The sequence below is a fragment of the Thunnus thynnus genome, chromosome 22 (assembly GCF_963924715.1).
Source record: "Thunnus thynnus chromosome 22, fThuThy2.1, whole genome shotgun sequence".
Lineage (NCBI taxonomy): Eukaryota > Metazoa > Chordata > Actinopteri > Scombriformes > Scombridae > Thunnus > Thunnus thynnus.
The window spans coordinates 16,307,486-16,321,039 of NC_089538.1; the positions used below are offsets into that span (position 1 = coordinate 16,307,486).

A 13,554-nucleotide genomic window follows, 5' to 3' on the forward strand; every position below is an offset into this window, starting at 1 on the left:
GATAGGATTGTCGCACTCTGGAGAGAAGTCCCTGGTGTGGCAGACGCCAATGGGGAACGCCATTCTGTTTACGATGCGTTCTTGGCTGGTTGTATCACAAATGGAAACCTCTTGACTTTGTGCTACATTGTAAATTTCTCACAGAACTCTTTTCCTTCAATATACCACCATTGAAATTTCTGCGATATTGCCCTTCGACAAGTAAACAGCCATGCAGGTGGGTGGGGATTGCAAATCGAAGCCACGCCCCCTCTGAAACAGGACAAAGCAGTCTCTGTGGCGCAATCGGTTAGCGCGTTCGGCTGTTAACCGAAAGGTTGGTGGTTCGAGCCCACCCAGGGACGTAGGGTCTTGTGTTTACACAGCCAGCTAACATCATGTTCAGGGTTAGAGAGAGCTGTAGCCAAAGTATCACAGGTTGGTGGAATGAATGAGAGGATGATCATCAGTAGCTGTTGTATAAAAATTGGTTAGTGCATTGGACTGTTAACCCAAAGGTTGATGATGAAAACATCATGGCATGTCGTTACAGCATGTTATAATCCCTTTACTAATTGTTAACTTGATAAACACCCCATAAACAATGACTACCCTGGTTTGTTTAAAAATGGCTACAAAACCTAATGGCATCGATAGGATTGTCGCACTCTGGAGAGAAGTCCCTGGTGTGGCAGACGCCAATGGGGAACGCCATTCTGTTTACGATGCGTTCTTGGCTGGTTGTATCACAAATGGAAACCTCTTGACTTTGTGCTACATTGTAAATTTCTCACAGAACTCTTTTCCTTCAATATACCACCATTGAAATTTCTGCGATATTGCCCTTCGACAAGTAAACAGCCATGCAGGTGGGTGGGGATTGCAAATCGAAGCCACGCCCCCTCTGAAACAGGACAAAGCAGTCTCTGTGGCGCAATCGGTTAGCGCGTTCGGCTGTTAACCGAAAGGTTGGTGGTTCGAGCCCACCCAGGGACGTCCACTTTTCTGCTTAAATAACCAGCTAACACGGTGTTAGGTGGTAAGGGTTAAAGAAGTCTGGTGCCTCAGTGTGGGGGAATGAATGAGAGCAAAATCATCAGAAAGGGTAGTTCTTGTATGCAAATTCATTCGCGCATTCATCTGCTAACCCAAAGATTGATGGTTAAAATACTGTTGTATGTCATTACAACTATGTTGTAGCGCCTTATAGTCCATTTATCAATTTTTTACTTCATCTTTGCTGCATAGACAAAGGCTACCGTAGTTTGTTTTAAGATGGTTGTAAAGGCTAATGGAAGTGATGACATTGTCACTGTTACTTGTGTGAAAGACTTGACTGGCGAACGCCATTCCATTTACAGGACTTGGTTAGCTCGTTGTGCTACATCTCACCACGTCTTGACTTTGTGCAACATTGTAAATTTCTAAAAGAACTCTTTTCCTTCAATAGGCCATGATTCTAAATTCTGCCGTATTGCCCTGGTAGAGGTAAACAGCGATGAAGGTGGGTGGGGATTGCAAATCGAAGCCACACCCCCTCTGTGACAGGACAAAGCAGTCTCTGTGGCGCAATCGGTTAGCGCGTTCGGCTGTTAACCGAAAGGTTGGTGGTTCGAGCCCACCCAGGGACGTAGGGTCTTGTGTTTACACAGCCAGCTAACATCATGTTCAGGGTTAGAGAGAGCTGTAGCCAAAGTATCACAGGTTGGTGGAATGAATGAGAGGATGATCATCAGTAGCTGTTGTATAAAAATTGGCTAGTGCATTGGACTGTTAACCCAAAGGTTGATGATGAAAACATCATGGCATGTCGTTACAGCTTGTTATAATCCCTTTACGAATTGTTAACTTGATAAACACCCCATAAACAATGACTACCCTGGTTTGTTTAAAAATGGCTACAAAACCTAATGGCATCGATAGGATTGTCGCACTCTGGAGAGAAGTCCCTGGTGTGGCAGACGCCAATGGGGAACGCCATTCTGTTTACGATGCGTTCTTGGCTGGTTGTATAACAAATGGAAACCTCTTGACTTTGTGCTACATTGTAAATTTCTCACAGAACTCTTTTCCTTCAATATACCACCATTGAAATTTCTGCGATATTGCCCTTCGACAAGTAAACAGCCATGCAGGTGGGTGGGGATTGCAAATCGAAGCCACGCCCCCTCTGAAACAGGACAAAGCAGTCTCTGTGGCGCAATCGGTTAGCGTGTTCGGCTGTTAACCGAAAGGTTGGTGGTTCAAGCCCACCCAGGGACGTCCACTTTTCTGCTTAAATAACCAGCTAACACGGTGTTAGGTGGTAAGGGTTAAAGAAGTCTGGTGCCTCAGTGTGGGGGAATGAATGAGAGCAAAATCATCAGAAACGGTAGTTCTTGTATGCAAATTCATTCGCGCATTCGTCTGCTAACCCAAAGATTGATGGTTAAAATACTGTTGTATGTCATTACAACTATGTTGTAGCGCCTTATAGTCCATTTATCAATTTTTTACTTCATCTTTGCTGCATAGACAAAGGCTATCGTAGTTTGTTTTAAGATGGTTATAAAGGCTAATGGAAGTGATGACATTGTCACTGTTACTTGTGTGAAAGACTTGACTGGCGAACGCCATTCCATTTACAGGACTTGGTTAGCTTGTTGTGCTACATCTCACCAAGTCTTGACTTTGTGCAACATTGTAAATTTCTAAAAGAACTCTTTTCCTTCAATAGGCCATGATTCTAAATTCTGCCGTATTGCCCTGGTAGAGGTAAACAGCGATGAAGGTGGGTGGGGATTGCAAATCGAAGCCACACCCCCTCTGTGACAGGACAAAGCAGTCTCTGTGGCGCAATCGGTTAGCGCGTTCGGCTGTTAACCGAAAGGATGGTGGTTCGAGCCCACCCAGGGACGTAGGGTCTTGTGTTTACACAGCCAGCTAACATCATGTTCAGGGTTAGAGAGAGCTGTAGCCAAAGTATCACAGGTTGGTGGAATGAATGAGAGGATGATCATCAGTAACTGTTGTATAAAAATTGGTTAGTGCATTGGACTGTTAACCCAAAGGTTGATGATGAAAACATCATGGCATGTCGTTACAGCTTGTTATAATCCCTTTACGAATTGTTAACTTGATAAACACCCCATAAACAATGACTACCCTGGTTTGTTTAAAAATGGCTACAAAACCTAATGGCATCGATAGGATTGTCGCACTCTGGAGAGAAGTCCCTGGTGTGGCAGACGCCAATGGGGAACGCCATTCTGTTTACGATGCGTTCTTGGCTGGTTGTATCACAAATGGAAACCTCTTGACTTTGTGCTACATTGTAAATTTCTCACAGAACTCTTTTCCTTCAATATACCACCATTGAAATTTCTGCGATATTGCCCTTCGACAAGTAAACAGCCATGCAGGTGGGTGGGGATTGCAAATCGAAGCCACGCCCCCTCTGAAACAGGACAAAGCAGTCTCTGTGGCGCAATCGGTTAGCGCGTTCGGCTGTTAACCGAAAGGTTGGTGGTTCGAGCCCACCCAGGGACGTCCACTTTTCTGCTTAAATAACCAGCTAACACGGTGTTAGGTGGTAAGGGTTAAAGAAGTCTGGTGCCTCAGTGTGGGGGAATGAATGAGAGCAAAATCATCAGAAAGGGTAGTTCTTGTATGCAAATTCATTCGCGCATTCGTCTGCTAACCCAAAGATTGATGGTTAAAATATTGTTGTATGTCATTACAACTATGTTGTAGCGCCTTATAGTCCATTTATCAATTTTTTACTTCATCTTTGCTGCATAGACAATGGCTACCGTAGTTTTTTTTAAGATGGTTATAAAGGCTAATGGAAGTGATGACATTGTCACTGTTACTTGTGTGAAAGACTTGACTGGCGAACGCCATTCCATATACAGGACTTGGTTAGCTCGTTGTGCTACATCTCACCACGTCTTGACTTTGTGCAACATTGTAAATTTCTAAAAGAACTCTTTTCCTTCAATAGGCCATGATTCTAAATTCTGCCGTATTGCCCTGGTAGAGGTAAACAGCGATGAAGGTGGGTGGGGATTGCAAATCGAAGCCACGCCCCCTCTGAAACAGGACAAAGCAGTCTCTGTGGCGCAATCGGTTAGCGCGTTCGGCTGTTAACCGAAAGGTTGGTGGTTCGAGCCCACCCAGGGACGTAGGGTCTTGTGTTTACACAGCCAGCTAACATCATGTTCAGGGTTAGAGAGAGCTGTAGCCAAAGTATCACAGGTTGGTGGAATGAATGAGAGGATGATCATCAGTAGCTGTTGTATAAAAATTGGTTAGTGCATTGGACTGTTAACCCAAAGGTTGATGATGAAAACATGGCATGTCGTTACAGCTTGTTATAATCCCTGAACGAATTGTTAACTTGATAAACACCCTATAAACAATGACTACCCTGGTTTGTTTAAAAATGGCTACAAAACCTAATGGCATCGATAGGATTGTCGCACTCTGGAGAGAAGTCCCTGGTGTGGCAGACGCCAATGGGGAACGCCATTCTGTTTATGATGCGTTCTTGGCTGGTTGTATCACAGATGGAAACCTCTTGACTTTGTGCTACATTGTAAATTTCTCACAGAACTCTTTTCCTTCAATATACCACCATTGAAATTTCTGCGATATTGCCCTTCGACAAGTAAACAGCCATGCAGGTGGGTGGGGATTGCAAATCGAAGCCACGCCCCCTCTGAAACAGGACAAAGCAGTCTCTGTGGCGCAATCGGTTAGCGCGTTCGGCTGTTAACCGAAAGGTTGGTGGTTCGAGCCCACCCAGGGACGTCCACTTTTCTGCTTAAATAACCAGCTAACACGGTGTTAGGTGGTAAGGGTTAAAGAAGTCTGGTGCCTCAGTGTGGGGGAATGAATGAGAGCAAAATCATCAGAAAGGGTAGTTCTTGTATGCAAATTCATTCGCGCATTCGTCTGCTAACCCAAAGATTGATGGTTAAAATACTGTTGTATGTCATTACAACTATGTTGTAGCGCCTTATAGTCCATTTATCAATTTTTTACTTCATCTTTGCTGCATAGACAAAGGCTACCGTAGTTTGTTTTAAGATGGTTATAAAGGCTAATGGAAGTGATGACATTGTCACTGTTACTTGTGTGAAAGACTTGACTGGCGAACGCCATTCCATTTACAGGACTTGGTTAGCTCGTTGTGCTACATCTCACCACGTCTTGACTTTGTGCAACATTGTAAATTTCTAAAAGAACTCTTTTCCTTCAATAGGCCATGATTCTAAATTCTGCCGTATTGCCCTGGTAGAGGTAAACAGCGATGAAGGTGGGTGGGGATTGCAAATCGAAGCCACACCCCCTCTGTGACAGGACAAAGCAGTCTCTGTGGCGCAATCGGTTAGCGCGTTCGGCTGTTAACCGAAAGGTTGGTGGTTCGAGCCCACCCAGGGACGTAGGGTCTTGTGTTTACACAGCCAGCTAACATCATGTTCAGGGTTAGAGAGAGCTGTAGCCAAAGTATCACAGGTTGGTGGAATGAATGAGAGGATGATCATCAGTAGCTGTTGTATAAAAATTGGTTAGTGCATTGGACTGATAACCCAAAGGTTGATGATGAAAACATCATGGCATGTCGTTACAGCTTGTTATAATCCCTTAACGAATTGTTAACTTGATAAACACCCCATAAACAATGACTACCCTGGTTTGTTTAAAAATGGCTAAAAAACCTAATGGCATCGATAGGATTGTCGCACTCTGGAGAGAAGTCCCTGGTGTGGCAGACGCCAATGGGGAACGCCATTCTGTTTACGATGCGTTCTTGGCTGGTTGTATCACAAATGGAAACCTCTTGACTTTGTGCTACATTGTAAATTTCTCACAGAACTCTTTTCCTTCAATATACCACCATTGAAATTTCTGCGATATTGCCCTTCGACAAGTAAACAGCCATGCAGGTGGGTGGGGATTGCAAATCGAAGCCACGCCCCCTCTGAAACAGGACAAAGCAGTCTCTGTGGCGCAATCGGTTAGCGCGTTCGGCTGTTAACCGAAAGGTTGGTGGTTCGAGCCCACCCAGGGACGTAGGGTCTTGTGTTTACACAGCCAGCTAACATCATGTTCAGGGTTAGAGAGAGCTGTAGCCAAAGTATCACAGGTTGGTGGAATGAATGAGAGGATGATCATCAGTAGCTGTTGTATAAAAATTGGTTAGTGCATTGGACTGTTAACCCAAAGGTTGATGATGAAAACATCATGGCATGTCGTTACAGCATGTTATAATCCCTTTACTAATTGTTAACTTGATAAACACCCCATAAACAATGACTACCCTGGTTTGTTTAAAAATGGCTACAAAACCTAATGGCATCGATAGGATTGTCGCACTCTGGAGAGAAGTCCCTGGTGTGGCAGACGCCAATGGGGAACGCCATTCTGTTTACGATGCGTTCTTGGCTGGTTGTATCACAAATGGAAACCTCTTGACTTTGTGCTACATTGTAAATTTCTCACAGAACTCTTTTCCTTCAATATACCACCATTGAAATTTCTGCGATATTGCCCTTCGACAAGTAAACAGCCATGCAGGTGGGTGGGGATTGCAAATCGAAGCCACGCCCCCTCTGAAACAGGACAAAGCAGTCTCTGTGGCGCAATCGGTTAGCGCGTTCGGCTGTTAACCGAAAGGTTGGTGGTTCGAGCCCACCCAGGGACGTCCACTTTTCTGCTTAAATAACCAGCTAACACGGTGTTAGGTGGTAAGGGTTAAAGAAGTCTGGTGCCTCAGTGTGGGGGAATGAATGAGAGCAAAATCATCAGAAAGGGTAGTTCTTGTATGCAAATTCATTCGCGCATTCATCTGCTAACCCAAAGATTGATGGTTAAAATACTGTTGTATGTCATTACAACTATGTTGTAGCGCCTTATAGTCCATTTATCAATTTTTTACTTCATCTTTGCTGCATAGACAAAGGCTACCGTAGTTTGTTTTAAGATGGTTGTAAAGGCTAATGGAAGTGATGACATTGTCACTGTTACTTGTGTGAAAGACTTGACTGGCGAACGCCATTCCATTTACAGGACTTGGTTAGCTCGTTGTGCTACATCTCACCACGTCTTGACTTTGTGCAACATTGTAAATTTCTAAAAGAACTCTTTTCCTTCAATAGGCCATGATTCTAAATTCTGCCGTATTGCCCTGGTAGAGGTAAACAGCGATGAAGGTGGGTGGGGATTGCAAATCGAAGCCACACCCCCTCTGTGACAGGACAAAGCAGTCTCTGTGGCGCAATCGGTTAGCGCGTTCGGCTGTTAACCGAAAGGTTGGTGGTTCGAGCCCACCCAGGGACGTAGGGTCTTGTGTTTACACAGCCAGCTAACATCATGTTCAGGGTTAGAGAGAGCTGTAGCCAAAGTATCACAGGTTGGTGGAATGAATGAGAGGATGATCATCAGTAGCTGTTGTATAAAAATTGGCTAGTGCATTGGACTGTTAACCCAAAGGTTGATGATGAAAACATCATGGCATGTCGTTACAGCTTGTTATAATCCCTTTACGAATTGTTAACTTGATAAACACCCCATAAACAATGACTACCCTGGTTTGTTTAAAAATGGCTACAAAACCTAATGGCATCGATAGGATTGTCGCACTCTGGAGAGAAGTCCCTGGTGTGGCAGACGCCAATGGGGAACGCCATTCTGTTTACGATGCGTTCTTGGCTGGTTGTATAACAAATGGAAACCTCTTGACTTTGTGCTACATTGTAAATTTCTCACAGAACTCTTTTCCTTCAATATACCACCATTGAAATTTCTGCGATATTGCCCTTCGACAAGTAAACAGCCATGCAGGTGGGTGGGGATTGCAAATCGAAGCCACGCCCCCTCTGAAACAGGACAAAGCAGTCTCTGTGGCGCAATCGGTTAGCGTGTTCGGCTGTTAACCGAAAGGTTGGTGGTTCAAGCCCACCCAGGGACGTCCACTTTTCTGCTTAAATAACCAGCTAACACGGTGTTAGGTGGTAAGGGTTAAAGAAGTCTGGTGCCTCAGTGTGGGGGAATGAATGAGAGCAAAATCATCAGAAACGGTAGTTCTTGTATGCAAATTCATTCGCGCATTCGTCTGCTAACCCAAAGATTGATGGTTAAAATACTGTTGTATGTCATTACAACTATGTTGTAGCGCCTTATAGTCCATTTATCAATTTTTTACTTCATCTTTGCTGCATAGACAAAGGCTATCGTAGTTTGTTTTAAGATGGTTATAAAGGCTAATGGAAGTGATGACATTGTCACTGTTACTTGTGTGAAAGACTTGACTGGCGAACGCCATTCCATTTACAGGACTTGGTTAGCTTGTTGTGCTACATCTCACCAAGTCTTGACTTTGTGCAACATTGTAAATTTCTAAAAGAACTCTTTTCCTTCAATAGGCCATGATTCTAAATTCTGCCGTATTGCCCTGGTAGAGGTAAACAGCGATGAAGGTGGGTGGGGATTGCAAATCGAAGCCACACCCCCTCTGTGACAGGACAAAGCAGTCTCTGTGGCGCAATCGGTTAGCGCGTTCGGCTGTTAACCGAAAGGATGGTGGTTCGAGCCCACCCAGGGACGTAGGGTCTTGTGTTTACACAGCCAGCTAACATCATGTTCAGGGTTAGAGAGAGCTGTAGCCAAAGTATCACAGGTTGGTGGAATGAATGAGAGGATGATCATCAGTAACTGTTGTATAAAAATTGGTTAGTGCATTGGACTGTTAACCCAAAGGTTGATGATGAAAACATCATGGCATGTCGTTACAGCTTGTTATAATCCCTTTACGAATTGTTAACTTGATAAACACCCCATAAACAATGACTACCCTGGTTTGTTTAAAAATGGCTACAAAACCTAATGGCATCGATAGGATTGTCGCACTCTGGAGAGAAGTCCCTGGTGTGGCAGACGCCAATGGGGAACGCCATTCTGTTTACGATGCGTTCTTGGCTGGTTGTATCACAAATGGAAACCTCTTGACTTTGTGCTACATTGTAAATTTCTCACAGAACTCTTTTCCTTCAATATACCACCATTGAAATTTCTGCGATATTGCCCTTCGACAAGTAAACAGCCATGCAGGTGGGTGGGGATTGCAAATCGAAGCCACGCCCCCTCTGAAACAGGACAAAGCAGTCTCTGTGGCGCAATCGGTTAGCGTGTTCGGCTGTTAACCGAAAGGTTGGTGGTTCGAGCCCACCCAGGGACGTAGGGTCTTGTGTTTACACAGCCAGCTAACATCATGTTCAGGGTTAGACAGAGCTGTAGCCAAAGTATCACAGGTTGGTGGAATGAATGAGAGGATGATCATCAGTAGCTGTTGTATAAAAATTGGTTAGTGCATTGGACTGTTAACCCAAAGGTTGATGATGAAAACATCATGGCATGTCGTTACAGCTTGTTATAATCCCTTAACGAATTGTTAACTTGATAAACACCCCATAAACAATGACTACCCTGGTTTGTTTAAAAATGGCTAAAAAACCTAATGGCATCGATAGGATTGTCGCACTCTGGAGAGAAGTCCCTGGTGTGGCAGACGCCAATGGGGAACGCCATTCTGTTTACGATGCGTTCTTGGCTGGTTGTATCACAAATGGAAACCTCTTGACTTTGTGCTACATTGTAAATTTCTCACAGAACTCTTTTCCTTCAATATACCACCATTGAAATTTCTGCGATATTGCCCTTCGACAAGTAAACAGCCATGCAGGTGGGTGGGGATTGCAAATCGAAGCCACGCCCCCTCTGAAACAGGACAAAGCAGTCTCTGTGGCGCAATCGGTTAGCGCGTTCGGCTGTTAACCGAAAGGTTGGTGGTTCGAGCCCACCCAGGGACGTCCACTTTTCTGCTTAAATAACCAGCTAACACGGTGTTAGGTGGTAAGGGTTAAAGAAGTCTGGTGCCTCAGTGTGGGGGAATGAATGAGAGCAAAATCATCAGAAAGGGTAGTTCTTGTATGCAAATTCATTCGCGCATTCGTCTGCTAACCCAAAGATTGATGGTTAAAATACTGTTGTATGTCATTACAACTATGTTGTAGCGCCTTATAGTCCATTTATCAATTTTTTACTTCATCTTTGCTGCATAGACAAAGGCTACCGTAGTTTGTTTTAAGATGGTTATAAAGGCTAATGGAAGTGATGACATTGTCACTGTTACTTGTGTGAAAGACTTGACTGGTGAACGCCATTCCATTTACAGGACTCGGTTAGCTCGTTGTGCTACATCTCACCACGTCTTGACTTTGTGCAACATTGTAAATTTCTAAAAGAACTCTTTTCCTTCAATAGGCCATGATTCTAAATTCTGCCGTATTGCCCTGGTAGAGGTAAACAGCGATGAAGGTGGGTGGGGATTGCAAATCGAAGCCACGCCCCCTCTGTAACAGGACAAAGCAGTCTCTGTGGCGCAATCGGTTAGCGCGTTCGGCTGTTAACCGAAAGGTTGGTGGTTCGAGCCCACCCAGGGACGTAGGGTCTTGTGTTTACACAGCCAGCTAACATCATGTTCAGGGTTAGACAGAGCTGTAGCCAAAGTATCACAGGTTGGTGGAATGAATGAGAGGATGATCATCAGTAGCTGTTGTATAAAAATTGGTTAGTGCATTGGACTGTTAACCCAAAGGTTGATGATGAAAACATCATGGCATGTCGTTACAGCTTGTTATAATCCCTTTACGAATTGTTAACTTGATAAACACCCCATAAACAATGACTACCCTGGTTTGTTTAAAAATGGCTACAAAACCTAATGGCATCGATAGGATTGTCGCACTCTGGAGAGAAGTCCCTGGTGTGGCAGACGCCAATGGGGAACGCCATTCTGTTTACGATGCGTTCTTGGCTGGTTGTATCACAAATGGAAACCTCTTGACTTTGTGCTACATTGTAAATTTCTCACAGAACTCTTTTCCTTCAATATACCACCATTGAAATTTCTGCGATATTGCCCTTCGACAAGTAAACAGCCATGCAGGTGGGTGGGGATTGCAAATCGAAGCCACGCCCCCTCTGAAACAGGACAAAGCAGTCTCTGTGGCGCAATCGGTTAGCGCGTTCGGCTGTTAACCGAAAGGTTGGTGGTTCGAGCCCACCCAGGGACGTCCACTTTTCTGCTTAAATAACCAGCTAACACGGTGTTAGGTGGTAAGGGTTAAAGAAGTCTGGTGCCTCAGTGTGGGGGAATGAATGAGAGCAAAATCATCAGAAACGGTAGTTCTTGTATGCAAATTCATTCGCGCATTCGTCTGCTAACCCAAAGATTGATGGTTAAAATACTGTTGTATGTCATTACAACTATGTTGTAGCGCCTTATAGTCCATTTATCAATTTTTTACTTCATCTTTGCTGCATAGACAAAGGCTACCGTAGTTTGTTTTAAGATGGTTATAAAGGCTAATGGAAGTGATGAAATTGTCACTGTTACTTGTGTGAAAGACTTGACTGGCGAACGCCATTCCATTTACAGGACTCGGTTAGCTCGTTGTGCTACATCTCACCACGTCTTGACTTTGTGCAACATTGTAAATTTCTAAAAGAACTCTTTTCCTTCAATAGGCCATGATTCTAAATTCTGCCGTATTGCCCTGGTAGAGGTAAACAGCGATGAAGGTGGGTGGGGTTTGCAAATCGAAGCCACGCCCCCTCTGACACAGGACAAAGCAGTCTCTGTGGCGCAATCGGTTAGCGCGTTCGGCTGTTAACCGAAAGGTTGGTGGTTCGAGCCCACCCAGGGACGTAGGGTCTTGTGTTTACACAGCCAGCTAACATCATGTTCAGGGTTAGAGACAGCTGTAGCCAAAGTATCACAGGTTGGTGGAATGAATGAGAGGATGATCATCAGTAGCTGTTGTATAAAAATTGGTTAGTGCATTGGACTGTTAACCCAAAGGTTGATGATGAAAACATCATGGCATGTCGTTACAGCTTGTTATAATCCCTTTACGAATTGTTAACTTGATAAACACCCCATAAACAATGACTACCCCGGTTTGTTTAAAAATGGCTACAAAACCTAATGGCATCGATAGGATTGTCGCACTCTGGAGAGAAGTCCCTGGTGTGGCAGACGCCAATGGGGAACGCCATTCTGTTTACGATGCGTTCTTGGCTGGTTGTATCACAAATGGAAACCTCTTGACTTTGTGCTACATTGTAAATTTCTCACAGAACTCTTTTCCTTCAATATACCACCATTGAAATTTCTGCGATATTGCCCTTCGACAAGTAAACAGCCATGCAGGTGGGTGGGGATTGCAAATCGAAGCCACGCCCCCTCTGAAACAGGACAAAGCAGTCTCTGTGGCGCAATCGGTTAGCGCGTTCGGCTGTTAACCGAAAGGTTGGTGGTTCGAGCCCACCCAGGGACGTCCACTTTTCTGCTTAAATAACCAGCTAACACGGTGTTAGGTGGTAAGGGTTAAAGAAGTCTGGTGCCTCAGTGTGGGGGAATGAATGAGAGCAAAATCATCAGAAACGGTAGTTCTTGTATGCAAATTCATTCGCGCATTCGTCTGCTAACCCAAAGATTGATGGTTAAAATACTGTTGTATGTCATTACAACTATGTTGTAGCGCCTTATAGTCCATTTATCAATTTTTTACTTCATCTTTGCTGCATAGACAAAGGCTACCGTAGTTTGTTTTAAGATGGTTATAAAGGCTAATGGAAGTGATGACATTGTCACTGTTACTTGTGTGAAAGACTTGACTGGCGAACGCCATTCCATTTACAGGACTTGGTTAGCTCGTTGTGCTACATCTCACCACGTCTTGACTTTGTGCAACATTGTAAATTTCTAAAAGAACTCTTTTCCTTCAATAGGCCATGATTCTAAATTCTGCCGTATTGCCCTGGTAGAGGTAAACAGCCATGAAGGTGGGTGGGGATTGCAAATCGAAGCCACACCCCCTCTGTGACAGGACAAAGCAGTCTCTGTGGCGCAATCGGTTAGCGCGTTCGGCTGTTAACCGAAAGGTTGGTGGTTCGAGCCCACCCAGGGACGTAGGGTCTTGTGTTTACACAGCCAGCTAACATCATGTTCAGGGTTAGACAGAGCTGTAGCCAAAGTATCACAGGTTGGTGGAATGAATGAGAGGATGATCATCAGTAGCTGTTGTATAAAAATTGGTTAGTGCATTGGACTGTTAACCCAAAGGTTGATGATGAAAACATCATGGCATGTCGTTACAGCTTGTTATAATCCCTTTACGAATTGTTAACTTGATAAACACCCCATAAACAATGACTACCCTGGTTTGTTTAAAAATGGCTACAAAACCTAATGGCATCGATAGGATTGTCGCACTCTGGAGAGAAGTCCCTGGTGTGGCAGACGCCAATGGGGAACGCCATTCTGTTTACGATGCGTTCTTGGCTGGTTGTATCACAAATGGAAACCTCTTGACTTTGTGCTACATTGTAAATTTCTCACAGAACTCTTTTCCTTCAATATACCACCATTGAAATTTCTGCGATATTGCCCTTCGACAAGTAAACAGCCATGCAGGTGGGTGGGGATTGCAAATCGAAGCCACGCCCCCTCTGAAACAGGACAAAGCA

At 44.3% G+C, this 13,554-nt stretch overlaps 18 non-coding genes across 18 annotated transcripts; all 18 read left to right on the plus strand.

The window, feature by feature from the left end:
- Nucleotides 1-270: 270 nt before the first annotated feature.
- trnan-guu (transfer RNA asparagine (anticodon GUU)) lies at nucleotides 271-344 on the plus strand. The gene has a single exon. It is a non-coding gene; the product is annotated as a tRNA-Asn (tRNA).
- A 557-nt stretch (nucleotides 345-901) lies between these two features.
- trnan-guu (transfer RNA asparagine (anticodon GUU)) lies at nucleotides 902-975 on the plus strand. The gene has a single exon. It is a non-coding gene; the product is annotated as a tRNA-Asn (tRNA).
- Nucleotides 976-1,536: 561 nt separating this feature from the next.
- On the plus strand, nucleotides 1,537-1,610 carry trnan-guu (transfer RNA asparagine (anticodon GUU)). The gene has a single exon. It is a non-coding gene; the product is annotated as a tRNA-Asn (tRNA).
- A 1,192-nt stretch (nucleotides 1,611-2,802) lies between these two features.
- Nucleotides 2,803-2,876, plus strand: trnan-guu (transfer RNA asparagine (anticodon GUU)). The gene has a single exon. It is a non-coding gene; the product is annotated as a tRNA-Asn (tRNA).
- Nucleotides 2,877-3,433: 557 nt separating this feature from the next.
- Nucleotides 3,434-3,507, plus strand: trnan-guu (transfer RNA asparagine (anticodon GUU)). Its single transcript has one exon. It is a non-coding gene; the product is annotated as a tRNA-Asn (tRNA).
- Nucleotides 3,508-4,068: 561 nt separating this feature from the next.
- On the plus strand, nucleotides 4,069-4,142 carry trnan-guu (transfer RNA asparagine (anticodon GUU)). Its single transcript has one exon. It is a non-coding gene; the product is annotated as a tRNA-Asn (tRNA).
- Nucleotides 4,143-4,696: 554 nt separating this feature from the next.
- On the plus strand, nucleotides 4,697-4,770 carry trnan-guu (transfer RNA asparagine (anticodon GUU)). The gene has a single exon. It is a non-coding gene; the product is annotated as a tRNA-Asn (tRNA).
- A 561-nt stretch (nucleotides 4,771-5,331) lies between these two features.
- Nucleotides 5,332-5,405, plus strand: trnan-guu (transfer RNA asparagine (anticodon GUU)). The gene has a single exon. It is a non-coding gene; the product is annotated as a tRNA-Asn (tRNA).
- A 557-nt stretch (nucleotides 5,406-5,962) lies between these two features.
- Nucleotides 5,963-6,036, plus strand: trnan-guu (transfer RNA asparagine (anticodon GUU)). Its single transcript has one exon. It is a non-coding gene; the product is annotated as a tRNA-Asn (tRNA).
- A 557-nt stretch (nucleotides 6,037-6,593) lies between these two features.
- On the plus strand, nucleotides 6,594-6,667 carry trnan-guu (transfer RNA asparagine (anticodon GUU)). The gene has a single exon. It is a non-coding gene; the product is annotated as a tRNA-Asn (tRNA).
- A 561-nt stretch (nucleotides 6,668-7,228) lies between these two features.
- On the plus strand, nucleotides 7,229-7,302 carry trnan-guu (transfer RNA asparagine (anticodon GUU)). Its single transcript has one exon. It is a non-coding gene; the product is annotated as a tRNA-Asn (tRNA).
- A 1,192-nt stretch (nucleotides 7,303-8,494) lies between these two features.
- Nucleotides 8,495-8,568, plus strand: trnan-guu (transfer RNA asparagine (anticodon GUU)). The gene has a single exon. It is a non-coding gene; the product is annotated as a tRNA-Asn (tRNA).
- A 1,188-nt stretch (nucleotides 8,569-9,756) lies between these two features.
- trnan-guu (transfer RNA asparagine (anticodon GUU)) lies at nucleotides 9,757-9,830 on the plus strand. The gene has a single exon. It is a non-coding gene; the product is annotated as a tRNA-Asn (tRNA).
- Nucleotides 9,831-10,391: 561 nt separating this feature from the next.
- On the plus strand, nucleotides 10,392-10,465 carry trnan-guu (transfer RNA asparagine (anticodon GUU)). The gene has a single exon. It is a non-coding gene; the product is annotated as a tRNA-Asn (tRNA).
- A 557-nt stretch (nucleotides 10,466-11,022) lies between these two features.
- Nucleotides 11,023-11,096, plus strand: trnan-guu (transfer RNA asparagine (anticodon GUU)). The gene has a single exon. It is a non-coding gene; the product is annotated as a tRNA-Asn (tRNA).
- A 561-nt stretch (nucleotides 11,097-11,657) lies between these two features.
- Nucleotides 11,658-11,731, plus strand: trnan-guu (transfer RNA asparagine (anticodon GUU)). The gene has a single exon. It is a non-coding gene; the product is annotated as a tRNA-Asn (tRNA).
- Nucleotides 11,732-12,288: 557 nt separating this feature from the next.
- On the plus strand, nucleotides 12,289-12,362 carry trnan-guu (transfer RNA asparagine (anticodon GUU)). The gene has a single exon. It is a non-coding gene; the product is annotated as a tRNA-Asn (tRNA).
- Nucleotides 12,363-12,923: 561 nt separating this feature from the next.
- trnan-guu (transfer RNA asparagine (anticodon GUU)) lies at nucleotides 12,924-12,997 on the plus strand. The gene has a single exon. It is a non-coding gene; the product is annotated as a tRNA-Asn (tRNA).
- Nucleotides 12,998-13,554: the final 557 nt, after the last annotated feature.